Consider the following 19,806-nt stretch of genomic DNA (forward strand, 5'->3'; position numbering starts at 1 on the left):
CTACAAAGTTATGTTTAGAATATAGGGTGCTGCACTACAATATTTTAAAATCCTATATAATAAAACCCTAATATGCAAATCGACCGAATGGCAGAACGATCAGTTGCTATAGTGCTCACTGACCACCGGGGGCAGACACTCAACTGGTGGTCAGTGTGCTCCCACCGGGGAGTGCTGCTCAGCCAGAAGCTGGACTCATGGCTGGTGAGTGCAGCAGTGGCCGGAGCCTCTCCTGCCTCCTTGGCAGTCGGACATCCCCCAAGGGCTTCCAGACTGTGAGAGAGCTCAGGCCGGGCTGAGGGGACCAGCCCCCCCCCCCCTCCCCCAAGTGCATGAATTTCGTGCACTGGGCCTCTAGTGTTAAAATAATACCGTAACTTACATCAGTAACTTAGCAGTTACCTAGTGTCCAGATCTTAGATACTTTGGAGTGATGCAAATTCAACCCTAAGTCTTCTAAGTGAATTAACCATTAATGCCAATAAAATTCCTCTAACAGACATTTTACTCTGCACGAAAGGTATGGCAGAGGCATCTTTCAGCACAGAACCTTTATACTAATTTTTTTTTACTTGATTTGATATGTGATGTATGCTTGCCATCTTTATGAAACTTCACAACTGAAGGTATAAGAATCATTGACAGTGAAGGAAATAGATGAAAAGAATACGTTAAAAAAGAAGTTCCACCTGGAAAGGCAAAAAGTAACTGTGGAGATCAGAGACAGCCGGGAAAGACAGGAGCACCTTCAATGAAAACAGCAGCATTTTGGGAGCCATTCTGTGTAGGGACAGATTCATCAAAACCGAAATTGCCCCCAAGGATTTCACTTTCAGGGAGGTGACAAAATTACTAATTAGAACAAGAGGCATCAATTAAGACTTTATATCTTATAGACTAAAACAAGCGATCTTACACTAAAGTAAAACTGAATTAAAATCAATATGCTTTTTCTAGGTAGGACTTTTTATAATATTTGAAGCTATATACTCTGGTGGTTAAGGGCACTAGCTTTGAAGTTGGACTGCCTAGATTTCTTATTGAGGTATAAGTAATGTATAATAAATTACTCATATTTAAACTTCCTGATTTGATGAATTTTGACCTGTATAGTCAAGTGTAAAACCATCATGATAATTAAAATAATAAACCTGTCTATTACTCCTAAATGTTTTCTCGTACCCCTTATAAATACTTCACTCCATATTCTACACTCCCCTCCCAAGCAATCAGTGATGTATTCTGTTTTACTGTAGATTCATTTGCATTTTCTAGAAATTCATATAAATGGGATTATTCCATATATGCTCTTTTTGGTCAAATTTCTATCACTTAGCTTAATTGTTTTGAGATCCATCCTGTTGTGTGTATCAGTAGTCTATTGTTTTTTATTGCTGAGTAGTATTCCAAAGTATATCTATGCGACAATGTTTATCCATTCACTACTGGTGGACATTAGGGTTGTTTCCACTTTTTACTGTTACAAACATCATGTCATGTTAAGTCTTTGTATGGATGTGTTTTCAATCTCTTGGATATCTTATTTAGGACTGGAATGGCTGGGTCATATGTAGGTGTATATTGACTACCTGGATTTAAATCTATGCTTTATCAACTACTAGCTTATGACATTTTGTTAGTCAATTAACCAGTTAGTATGTAAGGTACAAGTTTGTTAGAAGACTTACATTAGATGATTCATGTAAAGCAGGGGTAGGGAAACTTTTTTATTCCAAGAGCAATATTTTGATGTTTATAAAATCATTCACAGGCCATATAAAATTATCAACTTAAAAAATTAGCCTGTTATGTTTAGGCAAACATTTAATTAATTCACCCTCAATGCCTTGGCAGGGCCAGACCAAATGACTTTGCCAACCTTATATGGCTTATGGGCCAGATGTTCCCACCCCTGATATACAGCATTTAGTACCATGACTAGCTTATAGTAAGTATTTGCAATTTTAACTATAATTGTTTTTTCAAAGCTTAAAAACTTTAGGAAATTTCAGTGTTGAAATTTCTTAGCTTAACTTCTCAGGAAAATTCATTCATGCGAAAAGTGATTATTCCATCATGCTGCATAATAGTGGGTCTAAAAATATCTGTTTAAAAGACATATTTACTTGTAACATGAGGATGTGCATGGTTTTTAGCTAATGAAATGCATAGAATGATAGGAAGTCAACCTTTGAAATGATAGATTGCATAAGATTTCACTTTCTAAAAGGCTATTCATATATTAAAATGCATGGGGTGTGTAATCAATTTAATAAGAGTTAGTAATAACTAAGTATATACATATATGGAAAGTCAATGATAAAAGAGCTAAGTTTCTCCTTTAGTTAGTGTGTGGTAATGAGGAATGATCTTGAGATTGAGGGCTGAAACCACCTTCCTTATTAGCTGTGTTGCTTTGGGACATCATTTAACCTCCCTGCCACTTAGAAGAATTAGCCCCCAGCTCAAAATTCTAGGCTCTGTGCTGCATTCTATGACAAGCTACTTCCTTAACCATCCTGGCAGTCCCTAAAATCTAAACATTGAGTTAAATCCTGGTTAATTATGCCCACGGAGAGTTTCATGATTGCCTAAGGAGAGGTGTAGTACTTTAATGCATTTATGCAGGAGTCTTCATGGGTGTCCAGATTCAGTGCTGTTACCTTTTGGTTGGAATGATGAAAACCAGGCAGTATCACAGGAGACATAGCTGGGCTCTCAGGTTATCATCACTGACAGAGGGTCAGAGTGGAGCCGCCACCCTCCCTCCCTGTCTGCTTGAAAGTAGCCTGCACATGGGTAGTAAGCACACGTTTTTCTTTCCTCCCAACTGTAGAATAGTAAGTACTTGGAGAAAGGGCCCTCTCCTGAGGATGTAGATTTTCAAACACAAAGCCCAGATAGATGCAAGGATATTATGATTTTTCTTCTACATCTTATTTTTAAATATATATCATTGACTTCAGAGAGGAAGAGAGATAGAAATACCAATGATGAGAGAGAATCATTGATTGGCTGCCTCCTGCATGCCCTCACTGGGGATTGAGCCTACAACCTGGGCATGTGCCCTTGACTGGAATCGAACCTGGGACTCTTCAGTCTGCAGGCCGACACTCTGTCCACTGAGCCAAACCAGCTAGGGCTCTACATCTTATTTTTAGCTTTACTGTTGTTTTGGATAGTCTTCTCTTCTCAGCACTGCCTTATATGAAATGAACTATAACGCTGCACTTAAATTGGCACCTGCTTTCTGTCTTTTCAACTCACAGCTGGATGAACAGATGCCAGTGAGCAATCGCTGTCCAATAACTCCCCTCAACTGTTTTGTCAAGGCGATCACTTGCATTTTTCATATTTATTTATTTATGTGTGTAGCTCCTTTTCCCTGAGTAATATTCAAAATGATGACCCTATCATAGGAGAGTAATGATTTAGAAATACTGCAGTGGTTATAAATTCTGTATAATACATCTTAGACTTCAACTGCTGAATGATCTTAATGGGGTCTTTTCCAGATGTACACTTGAGGAGGCGTCAGTGTCCTTAATACATTTAAATCCCTCCCCACCCTCAACTCAACATCATCGCCTAGCAGTGTGCAGGGGAGGATTCTGGATAGGCGTTGCCATGGTTGTTGCTAATATCTCTGCAATTAAGAATTAGTCCTTTTCTTGAGGAATCCTTAGAGACAGGAAAGTTGTTTGGCAGGGCCTTATTTAAATCTCGCTTTTAAAAAAAATGCTTTTTCCCCCCATTCTGATCTAAAGAAGCCATGTGTTGGGTCACTACTGACATTTTATTTATACATTTAGCCTATTCAGGGGGTCTTCCTGGGCTTCTGCTCCAGTCATCAAGAAAGCAGGCAGCTGTTCGTACTGAGTTAAGAGTTAAGAGAATATGTCCAATGTGTGGTCAGATCCTCTGAGCATTCTGGTATGATGTCCAGTGTACATTGAATTTTGCCTCCTTCAGTAAGTAAGTTGCTAGACTGTTTTCTCTCAAACAAACTCAACTTCTGATTATCTGTTTTGGAAAAACTATAAAAGCTTCATTTTGTGCAACTATGGAAAAAACTATTACCCTTTCCTAGTCTGGAAAAAGAAAGCAAATCAGATAACCAAGAAAGTCAATTGTTGGTTTAATTTCCACATTTCCAAACTGGTAATTATATTTTTAGTTATTACTGTCAAAGTATAAATTATTAAATGTTTGTGTTTGTGATATTTTTCACTGCTGAATTATCCAAATTGATTGGCATATGGTAAAAATTTAATTTGCCTTTTGCTTTCTCATTGCTTCAACATGTTTGCAGAATGCAAATGATTATATTAAATTTTTTGTGCATTATTCATAATCAGAATGCTAGTTCAAAGTTTTAAAAGGAAATTCAAGGTTAAACCTTCCAACATTCATCCTTTGGTCTTCTTGAATGTCTTTATTTTTTCTACCTAATTTCTGGGGAGTTAAATGATCATTTAAAGCAAAGATAACATATTCTCCCTTAGGATGCAGAAATTTCACTAGAACATATTTTTACAGGGTAGACTGCCAAATGCCAGTTTTCTAAAAGGGAAATTTTTCCAAATTTTAAAATATGCTATCTCTTCAAGTTTTTGTGGGTTTTGTGTGTGTGTGTGTGTCAATTTTTTCATTCTGAGCAACTAATAACAATGGGTCTAAATTTGAGTGAATTTGAGTCTAAAATTCAGTGATGCCTGCCTGGCTGATGTGGTTAAGCGTTGACCTGTGAACCAGGAGGTTATTTGATTCCTGGTTAGGGCGCATGCCCAGGTTGTGGGCTTGGTCCCCAATGTGGGGCGTGCAGGAGGCAGCCGATCAATGATTCTTTCTCATCATTGGGGTTTCTATGTCTCTCTCCCTCTCCCTTCCTCTCTGAAATCAATAAAAAAAGATATATTTATAAATAAATAAATAAAATTCAGTGATGCCTTCAGCAATATTCATTTTAATCAAGTTTAACTTCTCCGAGGTGTGTAGTGTGTGCCTTTGTGTGTATGTGTAAAACAAGAAAGGTCAGTGAGATGATTTGCCAAAAAGAAAATTAAAAAGCTGATTCCCGAGGATGGGTTTGAGAAGCGGATCATCTGAGCTAGAAAGCATTGGGTCTGTAACTCAGATTCAGATATTCCATGGACACTAAAGGTACCAGACCGTTTGCAGGACCGGTTCTAGGGCCAGTGTGGCAAAAGTAAGGCTCTGGGAGCCGAGAGATTCTGCTCTTGTCTCTGACGTCAATGTGCTTTTTATCCTGGCTCACATTTTAGAAACACTCCAGTTTCCTCACTGCTTTCATGTCTGCTGCTGACCCTCCTCCCCAATCTGTGCCATCCGTTCTCTCCGTGCACCAGAGTGCCTGCCCTGGTGAGTGCACTCTGACCTACTTCTGATCTGAATCTCGTCCTCCTCCTCCATCCCAGGCCCAGGCCTTGGCAAGTGACCAGACAGGAACTCCACTCCAGGCTCCCTTGGCATGGGTGAGTATGAGCCCTGGGGCTGCTTCCTTCATCCCCTCCCCAGCCCGGGCATTTGACGGAATGCCATTTTGTATGGCAGAGTTCCTTCTACACTATTCTTTTATGCCTAAAATGGTTTTCTGATAACCTCGTTTGAAGAGAAAAGAAAGAGAACCTAGGAAGAGACACGATCCATCTAATAGCTTCATGTAGTAAAAAGTGTGTTGCCATCAGTTCAGCATCATGGAAGAGCAAAGTACCACCCATTTCTCCTCCCTTCCTTCCTTTCTCTTTTCCTTCCTTCAGTAGTTACTCATAGTCAGCTGTGTGCGGTCCAGGGATCAAAAGACAAGAAAACACTTATTTTCTCACATACACTGCTTAGAGTTAACAGAATGGTGGAAGAGAAAGAGAAAGAAGCAAATCAACACTGTACACTGTGACCAGTTTTAATATTATGGGGCTGCTATTTACATGATGGTGCTTTCAGTCATGGTCAGGACATGGTGGTACTGCTTACTTCCTCTCCTTCTGTTTATTACCTTGCTGACAGTGGCATCTTCACAGAGGAAATGAGTTTTGCTTTGGAATTTGCAGGATGACTGGGAATTCTGCGGGGCATCCAGGGGTGGAAGGAAATTCCAGGAAGAAGGAACAACACGTGCAGAGGCATGAAGGCATCTGGGAGTGTGGAGGGTTCAGGACACTGGGGCCAGCTGTGTGCTGCTGGGGCAGAGAGTGGGTGGCAGAGTGGAAGAGCCTATCTAACCTGGAAAACACGGATCAGCTGATGGAGAGAAAGTTTTCAAAAACACTTTTGTCCACGCCCACCCCACCCCCACAAAAATACACAAAAAGCACTTTATCACAATAGGACAGGGCACTTCTCTGACAGCAGGGATGTACTTGTCTAAATAGAATTATCCTTGGGAATGCCTTGGCATTGGACACCCGGTACAGGATCATGGAAGAACACGACAGACTGTCGAATGACAGATAAAGCAACATAGCTAATGGTTGTGCATAGACCAGAGTTATTTCTACTCCGAGAGTTTTTATTTAGTAACTAATTGCTTTACTTGCAATATGCTCCCTAGTTTGGTGTGTCTAGGGGTTTACATAGTTGTTTTGAAGTGTGGATGAAAACAGTGAGGCAGCAGATGGGGCTGGAGAGAGAATACCACTGCATGGGTAATGGGATGATATGGGGTCTTCCGTTTGCAATGTACAAAGGATTTCTCTCTCCTTTGTCTCTAGAAACCAGGTCAAAAATTCATTGCTCCCCGCTTCTGAATGTGTTTGGTCATTTGGGATGTACAATTGGGAGAAAAACGAAATATGTATCAGTATACTAGGATGCAGAGCATGGGTAATAAATGGGACTCTGATTTGATTACTTTAGTTTTTACATAATAGCTACATTAGAGGAGATAAAGATTTATTGATTTCTTACCAACCTTGAAGCTAAGGGGCAGAAAATTTCTCGTCAGATGTTAGGTAGGTAAAAAGTATTTTGGTTAAAATTTATTCTTTTGACACTCACCTTCCTAAGAGTGAAAGATATTTTCAGGAGAATAGAATGATTTTCTTAATCTAATGTTCAATAGTTTAAAAATGGTTGATATCAGAACATTGGAACATATCCTGACAATTATAATAGCAGGTGTCTGAGATTATTCACCTATTACATTCTATGTTGACACAACTAAATCATGGAGCTATTAGTTTTCAGGAGCTATAGCACTCAGAGCAAAATCCTAGAAGTTTCCAACCATATAAATCATATTGTAACAATTCATATTTTTCCAATATAACCTAGAAGCGATTTTAAAAATATCTATTTTTATTGATTTCAGAGAGGAAGGGAGAGGGGGATAGAAATAGAAACATCAAGGATGAAAAAGAATAATGATCAGCTGCCTCCTGCACACCCCCTACTGGGATCAAGCTTGCAACCCAGGCATATACCCTGACCAGGAATCAAACCTTGATCTCCTGATTCATAGGGTGATGCTCAACCATTGAGCAACACTGGCTGGGCTAGAAGTGATTTTTATAAGAACTCAAAATGATGTCAAATATAAGAAGACATTTGTCAATCATTTTTTATGTATACGTGGGGGGGGGGGGGGAGGCAGGGCAAACTTAAACAACAATTATTTTTTAGAGAATTCTGCTACTTATATTTTTATTCTCACTTGACCTAATACTCAGATAAGCCTTCTAGCCATAAAGACTGTAAGCAGACCAGCCCAAACCAGAAAGGGCAGGGGGTAGTGGGGTAGGTGAGGGAGGAATTTTTGTTTTTAAACAGGACAGGTTTAAAATTGAATGAACTGATCATTGGATATGCTAACAGTCATTGGCTTTACTTCCTCTTCTTTTTTACCATTTTGAAAAACATTTTTAGCCCCTCATCTTAATATGACCTTTGCACAAGTACTCAGAAGAAAGTTGAGATGCTTAACAATTATTTAAATTAGGCAAAACAGAAACATCTTTGACAGGATAAATGAGTAAGCAAACCGTGTTATTACCAAGTGGGCAGTGATGTGACAAATATTTTGTACAAATGGGATTAGTAGTGAATCATGCAGCAGTTAATATTGTTTAAATGAGACACTCAGAGTTAACTCATCTTTATGAGCCAAACACCTTTGAAAAGATGTTACATAGGTGGCTTATACAAAAACATGTGGATTTTCCCCCAAGTTTTTTATATTTGGGGAGAATAGGGCAAAATGCCAAACACTGCAATTTTACAGTATCCCAAATGGGGTACAATACCAATACTGCATGCACATACGTTTTTCTTTTTCTCTCCCATCTTCAAAACTCTCAGCTCTCAATCTTGTAACAGGCGGAAAAATTTAACTTACCACTGTTTCCTTGAAGTGATTTCTCCCCCAGGTTATTTGCAGTCTAAACAAAGCCCTTATAGAATTTTTAGGGCTCAGAGGGACTTACAGATATTTTTTGGAAATAGTATAAAATTAAACAAGCCAGGTCTACTAGTTCTGATCTTCCCCTGTGACTTCGGAATCTCAAGTAGGTCAGATCTTGTCTTGTGGACAGACAAACGGAAGGAAGGGTGCTCCTGTCCCCTGATACTCGTTCTTATTCCTTGTGTGGGACTTGATCTTCTGTTGAGGATCACGTAATGCGTTTCTAAAATTGCTTGCCATCTTTCCTTCTGATTCAAAAGATGTTGAATGTGATCTTCTGTGATAGGAGCAGGAAAATAGGAACCATCAGGAAAGTCACCCACTCTCTGCAGACAATGGGAGTGTGGGCAAGAGAAACAACCCCACAAAACCAGGCAGAGGTTTGGTCTAGCAAATGTAAGAAGTTGCTTGTATCTTTTGGGGTAGATGATAGTTCTGCCAAATCCATCATTTACTAAGAACTATGGAAGATGTCTAAAGCAGTGTTTTTAATGTGATGTATGCCATCAGCTTTAAGAAAAGTCTGAGATACTTGGCAACAATCCGCATTCCTGGGCACAGACCTATTTTAACACAACACAACTAGACTATGTGTCAATACCCTCCATTTAGATGACAGAATTGTGAATATTTGCCAAGTTTCCTTTATATCTGTGCATATCTAATATAGAGGGGATGTTGTTATTTCAGAGTAAGCTACAGACAGTATGACACTTCATTTCGACTGTCCAGTAGAGGGACATTTTAAACAAGTACCTCTAGCAAAATTTTATCCAGGCTATGGTTTGAGGCTTATGAATTTCTGGTTCGGATAAATGTCTAGGTGAAAGTGATATTGTTCTCTGGGGACCACACTTTGAGAAGAGAATCACTGTTGTGCGTTGAGACACAAATTGTTGTTTTCAGTGTGGAGTCAAAATACACTGTTTCTCACCTTGGCCAGTGTCGCTCAGTTGGTTGGGTGTCAATCTGTGCAGGGACTGGTTGCGGGTTCGATTCCTTGACATGGCACATGCCCAGATTTTGGGCTTGATCCCCAGTAGGGGCGTGCAGGAGGCAGTTGATCTATGTTTCTATTTCTCTCTTCCTCTCCCTTCCACTTTCTATAAAAATTAATAAAATAAAATAGAAAAACCACTGTTTCTTGTCCAGTCTGTCAAGCTTCTTCTTTTTAAAAAAATCTGTTTCACATTTCTATAATCAAAGGAGAAGGGGTCCCACTTTAAATTACACATTATGTTTGTAGTACCATCAAATATGTTATTTCTCGGTTGCTTCCTAAGTTCATCAGCCAAGAAGCAAGTCTCCTGGATGAGTCCACTGGTCCAGTTCAAGTCCAATGGGAATGCCCCTGTGACAGGTTGTTCTCCAAGGGCCTGCACTCCGAGGGCCTCAGCCTTAGCCCCAGATGTATTGGGTAAGATTAGTGTCATCTTACAGCACTTCTTACTCAGTTTGAGTGCTACTCTGGGGAGGGAGTAGGAAAGGAGGGAACTTCCAGAATATTGTATTATCACCCTATAGCTGACACTTCAGTATCTACAAAGAAATAGCGAGACAGCTCCTGGGAGTCTGCCCCTGGGGTCTGTCTCTGGCTGACCACGCTGGTCCTGTGGGCAGGTACGCTGGGAATGGAGATGCAGAGGAATCTGTGCCAGGGACTTGGCCTAAGTACCCTGAGACAGGGACAGCTCTGAGCGTAGCTGGTGGCATCTCCCACAGGACCTGGCAGGATGGGTTCCAGTGTCCAGGGTGAGCTTCTCAGGTCTGTCCTGTGTAGTGGTCCTTTCCTTCCCTTTGATCCGTCTAAAGCAACAGGCGTTATCATTATCCATTCACACCCAGTGAAGCCAACTTTCACTTGAATCATGGTCACATAGGTTGCATTATGGGTGGGGAGTAAGATGGCCTGTCCAGCTGAAACATAAGTAACACTGGGAACCTAACACGAACATATAAAAATCATCCTTTTAATATCTCTCCGGGAAGTATACGTATTTTATTAGTAATGAATGCTCATTCCTGAAGAATTAGAAAATTGGGTAACCAAAACATTTATCGAGAATCTAGAGGTGCACATAGGGGGAAATCAAGCACCACTCCCCCATCCCCATGACTCCAGGGTCTAGTCTCAGAACAGTGCTGTGTTCAAAAGACACATCTGGCCTGGCCGGTGTTCCAGTGGTTGAGCATTGACCCATGAACCAGGGTCAGGGCACATGCAGGGTTTAGGGCTCGATTCCAAGTAGGGGGCGTGTAGGGGGAAGCCAGTCAGTGATTATCATCATTGATGTTTCTATCTCTCTAGCCTTCTCCCTTCCTCTCTGAAATCAATGAAAATATTTAAATATCCTATCTAATAATAGAGAAACATGGTAATTAGCCTTACCTCCACTATCCTTCCCCTTGGCTAATCAGGGCGATATGCAAATTAACTGCCAACCAAGATGGCGGTTGGCAGCCAGGCAGCTTGAAGCGAACATGAGGCTTGCTTGCTTCAGTGACGGAGGAAGCCAACGTTTCCCGCCTGCGGCTGCCGGCCTCTGAGCTTGCAGTTTGAAACATTGTTACAAATATAGAAGCTAAACAAAACCCCAGAAACCTGCTTTCAGCCAGCCGGGATCTCAGAGCTGGAGTTGAAACAGTGTTTCAATTATAGAACCCAAACAAACCAGATACCTGCTTTCAGCAGCCAAGGCCTCAGAGCTGGAGCCAAGCCTCAGAGCTAAAGCTGGCCCAGAATTTTAAAAAAAGAAAAAAAGGACAGGTTGGGAGCTTGTCACCCGCCAGCCTGAAAACGGCCCTCAGCCCCTCACCCAGACTGGCCAGGCACCACAGTGGGGACCCCCACCCTGAAGGGGGTGTGACCAGATGCAAACAGCCATCATCCCCTCATCCAGGCTGGCCAGGCACCCCAGTGGGGACCCCCACCCTGATCCAGGACACCCTTCAGGGCAAACCAGCCGGCCCCCACCCGTGCACCAGGCCTCTATCCTATATAATAAAAGGGTAATATGCCTCCCAGCACCGGGATCAGCGGAGCCACAAGGCCTCCTGGCACCAGGATCAGCATGACGGGGCAGCGACCAAATCCCCTGATTGCCCTGCGGCTCTGTGTGTGACAAGGAGAGGCCACAACCTTGCTCTGTTTATGACAGGGGAAGGTGCCCCAACCCCCTGATCAGCCCTGCTCTGTGCCTGATAGGGGGGAGCTCCCCAATCCCCTGATCGCCCTGCGGCTCTGTGTGTGACAGGGTGTGGCGCCCCAACCCCCCCCACCCCCCCCCCACGGGCCCTGCTCTGTGTGTGACGGGGTAGAGCCATTACCTCCCCATCGGACCTGCCCTGAGTGTGACAGTTGCGGCGCCCCAACCCCCTGATCGGCCCTGCTCTGTGTGTGACAGGAGGCGGTGCCCCAACTCCCCTATCGGCCCTACTCTGTGCATGACAGGGGGGAGCTCCCCAACCCCCTGATCGACCCTGGTCTGTGTGTGACAGGGTACGGAGCCCCAACCCCCCTGATGGGCCCTGCTCTGTGCGTGACAAGGGGTGGTGCCGCAACCTCCCCATCGACCCTGCCTTGAGTGTGACAGAGGGCAGTGCCCCAACCCCGCAATCGGCTCTACCCTGAGCATGACTATGGGTGGCATCTCAACCTCCCCATCCGCCCTGCTCTGTGTATGACAAGGGGCGGCGCCCCACTCCCCAATCGGCCCTGCTCTGAGCCCAACCAGTGGCTGCACCTAGGGATTGGGCCTGCCCTCTGCCACCCAGGAGCAGGCCTAAGCCAGCAGGTCGTTATCTCCCGAGGGGTCCCAGACTGCAAGAGGGCATAGGCCGGGCTGAGGGACCCCCCCCCCCCCCCAGTGCACAAATTTTTGTGCACCGGGCCTCTAGTATATAATATAATTTACATAATTATATTTATAATCGTTTTTTTTTAAAGACTACATTCCTCCACTGAGAGGAAATTCCAAGTAGAATTAACACAGATTCTTTTATTTTTTGGAGTATTTAAAGGTTAAATATGTGAAACATGGTAATTCACCTCTAACCCATGCTTTTGTCCTCCTTTCTACACCCATCAAATGCTGTGGCAGCCCCTGTAGCTTTAAAAAGATTTTTTTATACAGTTCTCTCCTGATAAAACTCCCACTAAAAAAATTCCATCCAGTATCAGATTGGTATCACCTATTCTGTACATCCTTCTTTTTTCTTCTTAAATTTACATGGTATTAAAAAATCTAAGAGAAAATGCCTGCCTAGGATGAGGCAGGGAAGAATGAGGAGGGAAGAAATGCAGAACCTTAACAGGTTAGGGAGGAGGGTATCTGGAGACATTAATTAATAATATGTGTTCTATTATACAGATACTTATAATATGCTTTATTTCTCTGGGACAACATTTTTTTTTCACTCAGCAATGCATTATATACTTTGCTCTTTAATAATTATGTATGCAGAGTCATCACTGTGATTGGGTTTCATAGATTCAATTAAAACTTTAATTTATTGGCCTAGTCTTCTATTACTGGATACATACGGCATTTTTATTTTTCTCTCCTACGATAAGTTGCTCTGCGTACATATTTATGTACTAACTTGACACTTTCCTTAGGATCATTTGTAGAAGTAGATAACTAGGTTGGCAATTTCCATTTTCAGATCTTCTGATATATGTTGCCAGTTTATCTTTCAGCAATACATGTAAGATTATGGTGATTTGGCCATGACCTCAAAACCCAACAGGTCATCATTCTGTTTTAATCTTTGTCAATCAGACAGACAAAAGCAAACAAATAAATAGTATTTTGTAAAGCCTCTGGTTCCTTTGATCACTCTTAATCTGGTTACCTTTTTTTGGTATGTTATACAATCTTCTATCATTCTGTAAATTGCTTTTCTCTCTGTAGTTTTCTTTTTCATTGAGGCTTTAGTCTCCATGTTTTCTAAGACTGCTTAATGGATAAAATAAGTTATCCATTTATGTGGGAAATATTTCCCATGTTGGCATTTTCTTTTTAGCACGTTAAGCTTTTATATTAGCTACTTGAAGAATTGATGTTTTAATGAACAAATTTGAAATCTTCTTTCCTGAATGATTCCCTTTTACCTTGTGGCTGCTACAGGCTTCGTTTCTCCAGTCACAGCACATGTGGTCCCACCTCATCTATGGCAGACATCAGTTCTCAGTCTCGGAAACACTAAGACACTTTACATACGTTGGTATGCTGTATTGAATGTAAATGACATTGTTTGCAAATTTCTCTTAAGGACTGCTTTTATCATTCTCATGACTTAAAGTTGTTAACCTACACAAGAATTACAGGAAGGATTCATTTAGCTGAAAGTTATATGAGATTGCCTAATCAAAATCGGTCTTCCTGACAAAAGCTTGAGAATTTTAGAGATGGCTATGGCTAGTGTCAGGTGGTCAGTTGCTTTTTGTGGGAGGCAGTGACTAGAAATGGCTCTGTTGGGATTTCAATAGGTAGAGAGGTAAAAAAATAAAGGCAATTCTGGGTCTCATTCTATTTTTTATGAGCAAGGAAGGCCTCTTCCAACACAAAGTGAATGAAGAAAAACAAATGGCAATGCTAGTACATGGGCCAGCTGCTCATCCATGATTGAGGTGCTCAGTAGCAAGCTTCTGCTACATGCATACAAGCCCTGCTGACCTTTAGGGCAACTCTGTACGTGCAAAGCACGCAATGGCCTTGTGTCTTGGGTCACACTTGGCAGTAAAATTCCATGATCTCCATGATTCTGCTTGGAGAGAAACTGTGCTCCTCTTTTGCTTCATTTCAGGTTCACGTGCATTGGCTCAGGTTTCTGTACTGTGTAACTATCGAAGACTGTAAATGATATTCCTTGGTATGCTGAATGGCTGTGCAGGAATATAAATGATATTTATGAGGAAGTTGGGAGTGCTTTAAATATTGGGAAAATGCTGACTTTGACACATTGGGGATAATGATGCAGAAACAGTCGGCTCTTTGTAAACTGTTTAATGGCAACAATTTTCTAAATCAAAGCAATCTACACTTCCCCATTTACAATTTCATCTCCAACTACTACAGCCTCATAAAGGGGTTTATTACGTGGAGTCTTCTGCTTTTCGGAATGGTTAGCCACTACTGTGATGCTTCAGACCACTTATACTTTATCCCTCAAAAACATAGAGATGTTATGTGAGGGTCGGAGGGGCCTGTCATTTTGACAGAAACATGGTGGTATTAATAGATAGAAAATTTATTTAGGAAGCACAAGTTTAAAAAAATGTGAGATGATTCCCTTTAGTGTTTAATATTCTAGATAAATATTAATACTTACATAAGCGTTTTTTTTTTGTGCTTATATAGAAATAATATAATGGTAATGTACACATAACTCTAGCCCATTGAGTCATGTTTTTGCAGTAGTAAATGTGAAAAGAATTACGCGGTGCAACTCAATTACATTTAATGTTTCAAATATGGCAGTGCTTAATCTATATATTAACTTTTGTATTTGCTAAATTATGGACATTTACCTTAAAATGCACATTTTCTCCATGTGCGAGCTGCAAAGAATTCTTGTAATCTAATTATATTTGATTGTAGCCAGTGTTGTTTACATTTCATAATGCCTACATTTATTCCTGACCTGCTATATTCAGTGAATGAGTTTCTTCAAGAATTTTCTATAACCATCCTTGCATCACAAGAGAAAATCAGTTAAAATAGCAGAATTACGAAAGAAAAATGCCTGCTAGAAAGTACTTGAACTTTTCCAATAAAACTGGAAAGAAGTTTCCTACTATGTGGTTGGTCATCGGGAGCATTTCTAGAAATAAGAATTCTGTTGTACTTCATTTTGAGTACATTTGAATAATACATCTCAATGTTAGTATGTTTCCTCTGATTCCATTTAAAGAGAGAGATGTTGCCCTAGCCGGTTTGGCTCAGTGGATTGAGCATCGGCCTGCGGACTGAGGGGTCCCAGGTTTGGTTCCCGGTCAGGGGCACATGCCTGGGTTATGGGCTCGATCCCCAGTAGGGGGAGTGCAGGAGGCAGCCAGTCAATGATTCCCTTTCATCATTGATGTTTCTATCTCTCTCTCTCCCTCTCCTCTTCCTCTCTGAAATCAATAAAAACATATTTAAAAATAATAATAAAGAGAGAGATGTCTTTTACTCAGGAAAGGGATTTTCGTCAACTCTGACAGTATAATGCATGGGAAGCAAAGTAAATATAGCTGCGTGCTCAGAAGCACAATGTGCCAGCTTTTTATCTCTGGAACTTTGCTATAAACTTTTATTGTAAATGTTCTTCTGTGCACTCACAAAAATTTTAAAGGGTATGAAACACATACTCAATATTTTTTAGCCTCAAATACTGAATAAAAAGCCATGCATGAAAGAACCTAAGAGAATGGATAATGTTCAAAGGAAGGAACAGGGATTTTATGGTTCTAATACAGACCAGACAGAAAAAATTAACTTAAAAAGCAGAGTCCACTCTTTGGGAGAAGTATCACCAACCAGTTGAAAGATAAAGAAGATTTGCACATTTAATTTCTGGTGGTCTTTAGTATATGTGTATAGTCAACCCTGACCTTTTGGGTCATGGTACATATTTTCTCTAGAGCAGTGGTTCTCAACCTTGGCTGCACATTAGAATCACCTGGGAATCTTTTTAAAATGCGGATTTCTGGGCCTCATCCTCCGGAAATTCTGTTTCTTTGTTATGGGGTGGGGCCACAACATTAGTAACAAACAAACAGAATTTCCAAGAATGAGGCCCAGAAATCAGGATTTTAAAAAGATTCCCAGGTGATTCTAATGTGCAGCCAAGGTTGAGAACCACTGCTCTAGAGGAATTACAGGTCATTTCTATCATGTTGAAATTCTTAAAAGATAAAACAAGTATTCTTGTTAAAAACTCTTTGCTCTTTCTGATGCTCTCTATTTTGTATATTTTCCTGGGGAAGAAGGGAAATAAACTCTGGCTTAGGGTAAGATAGGCAAAATTTGTCAGTTGGAACAATGGTGCTATCATTATTTTTAATTTTATTTTTATTTTTTATTGATTTCAGAGATCAAGGGAGAGGGAGAGAGAGATAGAAACATCAATGATGAGAGAAAATCATTGATTGGCTGCCTCCTGCACATCCCACACTGGGAATTGAGCCCACAACCCATGCATGTGCCCTGACCAGGAATTGAAGTGTGACCTCCTGATTCATAGGTTGACGCTCAACCACTGAGCCGGGCCCGCCGGGCAGTGCTATCATTATTTAGACTAGTAGGATCTGACAAAGGAACTGTGTGGAATTGCAAATCAGATTAGAGACTTTCCATGATAATGACTAATTAAATATAGATTTATGTAGAAAGTAGTGAAAGCTGGTTAGGATTGCAAAGATCCTGTCCATGTAGACATTTGAAGAGTCAATATAAAACACTGGTAATGTAGAGAATTTCAAGGTGTATTTTCATCTTTAATGATATGTACTAGTTTATTGCATTTTTTCAATATATAGTTGCATAGTGGATATATGGATTATAGTTGGAGCAGGCTTAATTGTTAAAGGAAACTGGCAGGATGAAATAGAAGAGGAGAATTTTCAATGAGCGTCTCAACTTCAGAAAAATATAAAGCCATGAAATAAAAATAATCATATACATGATTATATACAGGCGTGCACAAAAGTAGGCTTATGGTTAGGATCACAGTTTATTCTTGTATTGTTATTTATTAATTATTGTATTTATTATTGTTATTAACACTACGGTGTCGGGTGAATTTCCCGCCAAAATATAAGATGGCGCGGGCAATTATTTAGGTTTCCCGCGCAAAATCAGGGATTTTTATGATACCTATTACCCCAGTGGGTATGAAACGGTTCGCATACGCAGGTAGGTATCTTTGTGAACGGCAAACAAACAAATATTTGGTAATACGCAGTTACAATCGGCCCGAGTTTACACGTTTCCCACACTCCACCGCAAATCTATATGAACGGAGTTAAGACTGCTCCCGCGGAGTACGCGCAATTCACGCGAGCCGACTTAACTCGTTTCCCGCACTCCAAGTGTTAACATACTTTTGCCCATCTTTCTGTGTATGAATATTTTATTAATATCTTTATAGAACCAATAAATTTAAAGCTTAAATATTAAGTATTTGATACATTCTTAAAAATCAGGTCAATAATTTGTATGATGGTCTTGAATGTACAGTAGAATCAGTTGCTCATTTTGACTATAGATAGTGGAGTGCCACTATTCTAAATATTCATCTCTTTATTAGAATTATGAGTGTGACTATTTTGAGAGGGCAATAAGCCTTCTCTCCCCCTCACATGCACATCTTTTTCCCCCCTACTGATTCTGTCACATATTGACAGTCACAGAAATGATTTTCTTTCTCTGTTTCTGTAAAACCACATTGGATCTCTTCAGAGTAACACATCAATGTAATGTGAATCAAATACATCAATGCAGACAAGACGATTTATACATTAGAGCACAATAGCCATCATTCTTTAAGCTAATTGAAGCTTGACTGAAATTGAACTAAAATTAAGCAATTATAAGAGAGGAATGCTCGCCACTGTTAAAAGGATAGTAAAGAACAATTTAATGTTTGGAAAATGCTTTTGAGCCTTATAGTGTGAGTGTGGTCAACAGATCACACCAATTGACAAGTTAAAATTGACTCATTTAGAGCAGAATTAGGTTCTTTGTGGCAAACAGCCCAGAGACTGTTCCCATGAACAGCAGTTGTGTTAGCTCACACAACAATAATCTACCTATGTGGTAGGTGTTGCAGCGTGTATATTTGTATATTTAGCCATTTTCTTTTAGCAGCTTTGAGAGCAAGCTTCTTTGCATATTGTGAAAAGAAGATTGCTTAAATATGTGATGGGAATATGGCATTCACCAGTCACCTTTGGTCTATATTCAGTTCAAAAGTACTGACTTTCATTGCAGCTGGCATGCATTCTTTGGGAGTAAGTGAAAGTTTTCTTATGAATATTGTTGCAAATGTTTTGTTAGAATCATCATAATTAGTGTCATCCCTCATCCCCCCCCCCCCCCCCCCCCCCCCCCCCCCCGCCGCCTGCAGTATGCTTAGAGCTCATTCTCTGACACTTGGGACATGATTTCTTTAGGAATTGGTTGGAAGATACTTGAGTGCCATCTTGCATTGCTCAAGCTCTAGCACCTTCCTCCTTGTAAGTCCACTCTTACGAGCCTAGACATGATCACAGGTAACAAAGAGAAGAAGTGACTTGGCCTCAGGTGTAGTGTTCCCTGCACTTTATGATTGCCTTCCTAGTGTGAATTTTTGTATGACGTTTTAACTCTATTGAACTCTGTAGGACTCAATTTAAATTTATACTGTATAGCCAATGTGGTCACATGATGGAAGCCCAGAGAAGTTTACTAAAGACTAATGAAGATCTAACATAACCAGAGCTACAAATAACCTGTGATTGGGAACTATATGTGAAGTAAATATTCAGTTTTCTTTTGTCTTTCTTCAGATTACAGATTTATTTTTTGATTTTTTTTTTATCATTGAAACAAGGTAATGCAAGGATGTATAAAGATGAAGCTGAACATATTTCTTCCCTCTGGTCTTGATCCCCATCTACCTACCTGATACATATAGTATTGACAACTTGGTGTCTATTTTTATACTTCTTTCAATTAAAAAATTTTTTTATTCATTTCAGAGAGGAAAGGAGAAAGGAAGAGAGAGATAGAAACATTAATGATGAGAGAGAATAATTGATTGGCTGCCTCCTACATGCCCCTCACTAGGGATCAAGCCCGCAACCTGGGCATGTACCCTGACCCGGAACCAAACTGTGACCTCCTGGTTCACAGGTTGATGCTCAACCACTGAGTCATGCCGCCTGGCATATCCTTATACTTTTAATTGCTTATACAAATACATTAAATTAGATTTAATTCCCATATCATTGGTGATATTATTTTACTAAAAGGAAATTATTCTCTATGCATTAGGATAATTTGCATTTTTCACTAAAAATATATTATGGAATGAACAAGTTGGGAGGACAAGATATAAGAGCAGAAGAGCAAAATTAGTGGTGTCTGGAATACTGTTAGGCATAGTTTAATATTCAACACAAGTTCAAGTTCAATGATTGCAAAGTCTATTTTATGCTACAGGATAAGATGGATATATCCAATGTTACTTATTCAGTAAAAAAAAAAAAAGCTTTTTTATTACTAGTACTCAAATATTTAAAAATTCTGTAGAAGCTTTCGATCTGCCTGTGAAAATCAGTGTAGAGTTACTACACAAGATGCTCTCATCTCGTCATGCGAAAAGGAACTTTATGACAACAATGATATATTACTTCTCTG

The 19,806-nt window shown here is 40.3% G+C and overlaps 1 protein-coding gene across 4 annotated transcripts in view; it reads left to right on the forward strand.

Moving 5' to 3' along the window:
• The window catches only part of UNC5D (unc-5 netrin receptor D), a 530,300-nt gene that overhangs the window by 78,311 nt on the left and 432,183 nt on the right, over positions 1-19,806 (forward strand). The window lies entirely within an intron of this gene.

This window comes from Myotis yumanensis, unplaced genomic scaffold (genome assembly GCF_028538775.1).
Source record: "Myotis yumanensis isolate MYYU_CA2020_CCGP unplaced genomic scaffold, mMyoYum1.0.hap1 SCAF_3, whole genome shotgun sequence".
NCBI classification, from domain to species: domain Eukaryota; kingdom Metazoa; phylum Chordata; class Mammalia; order Chiroptera; family Vespertilionidae; genus Myotis; species Myotis yumanensis.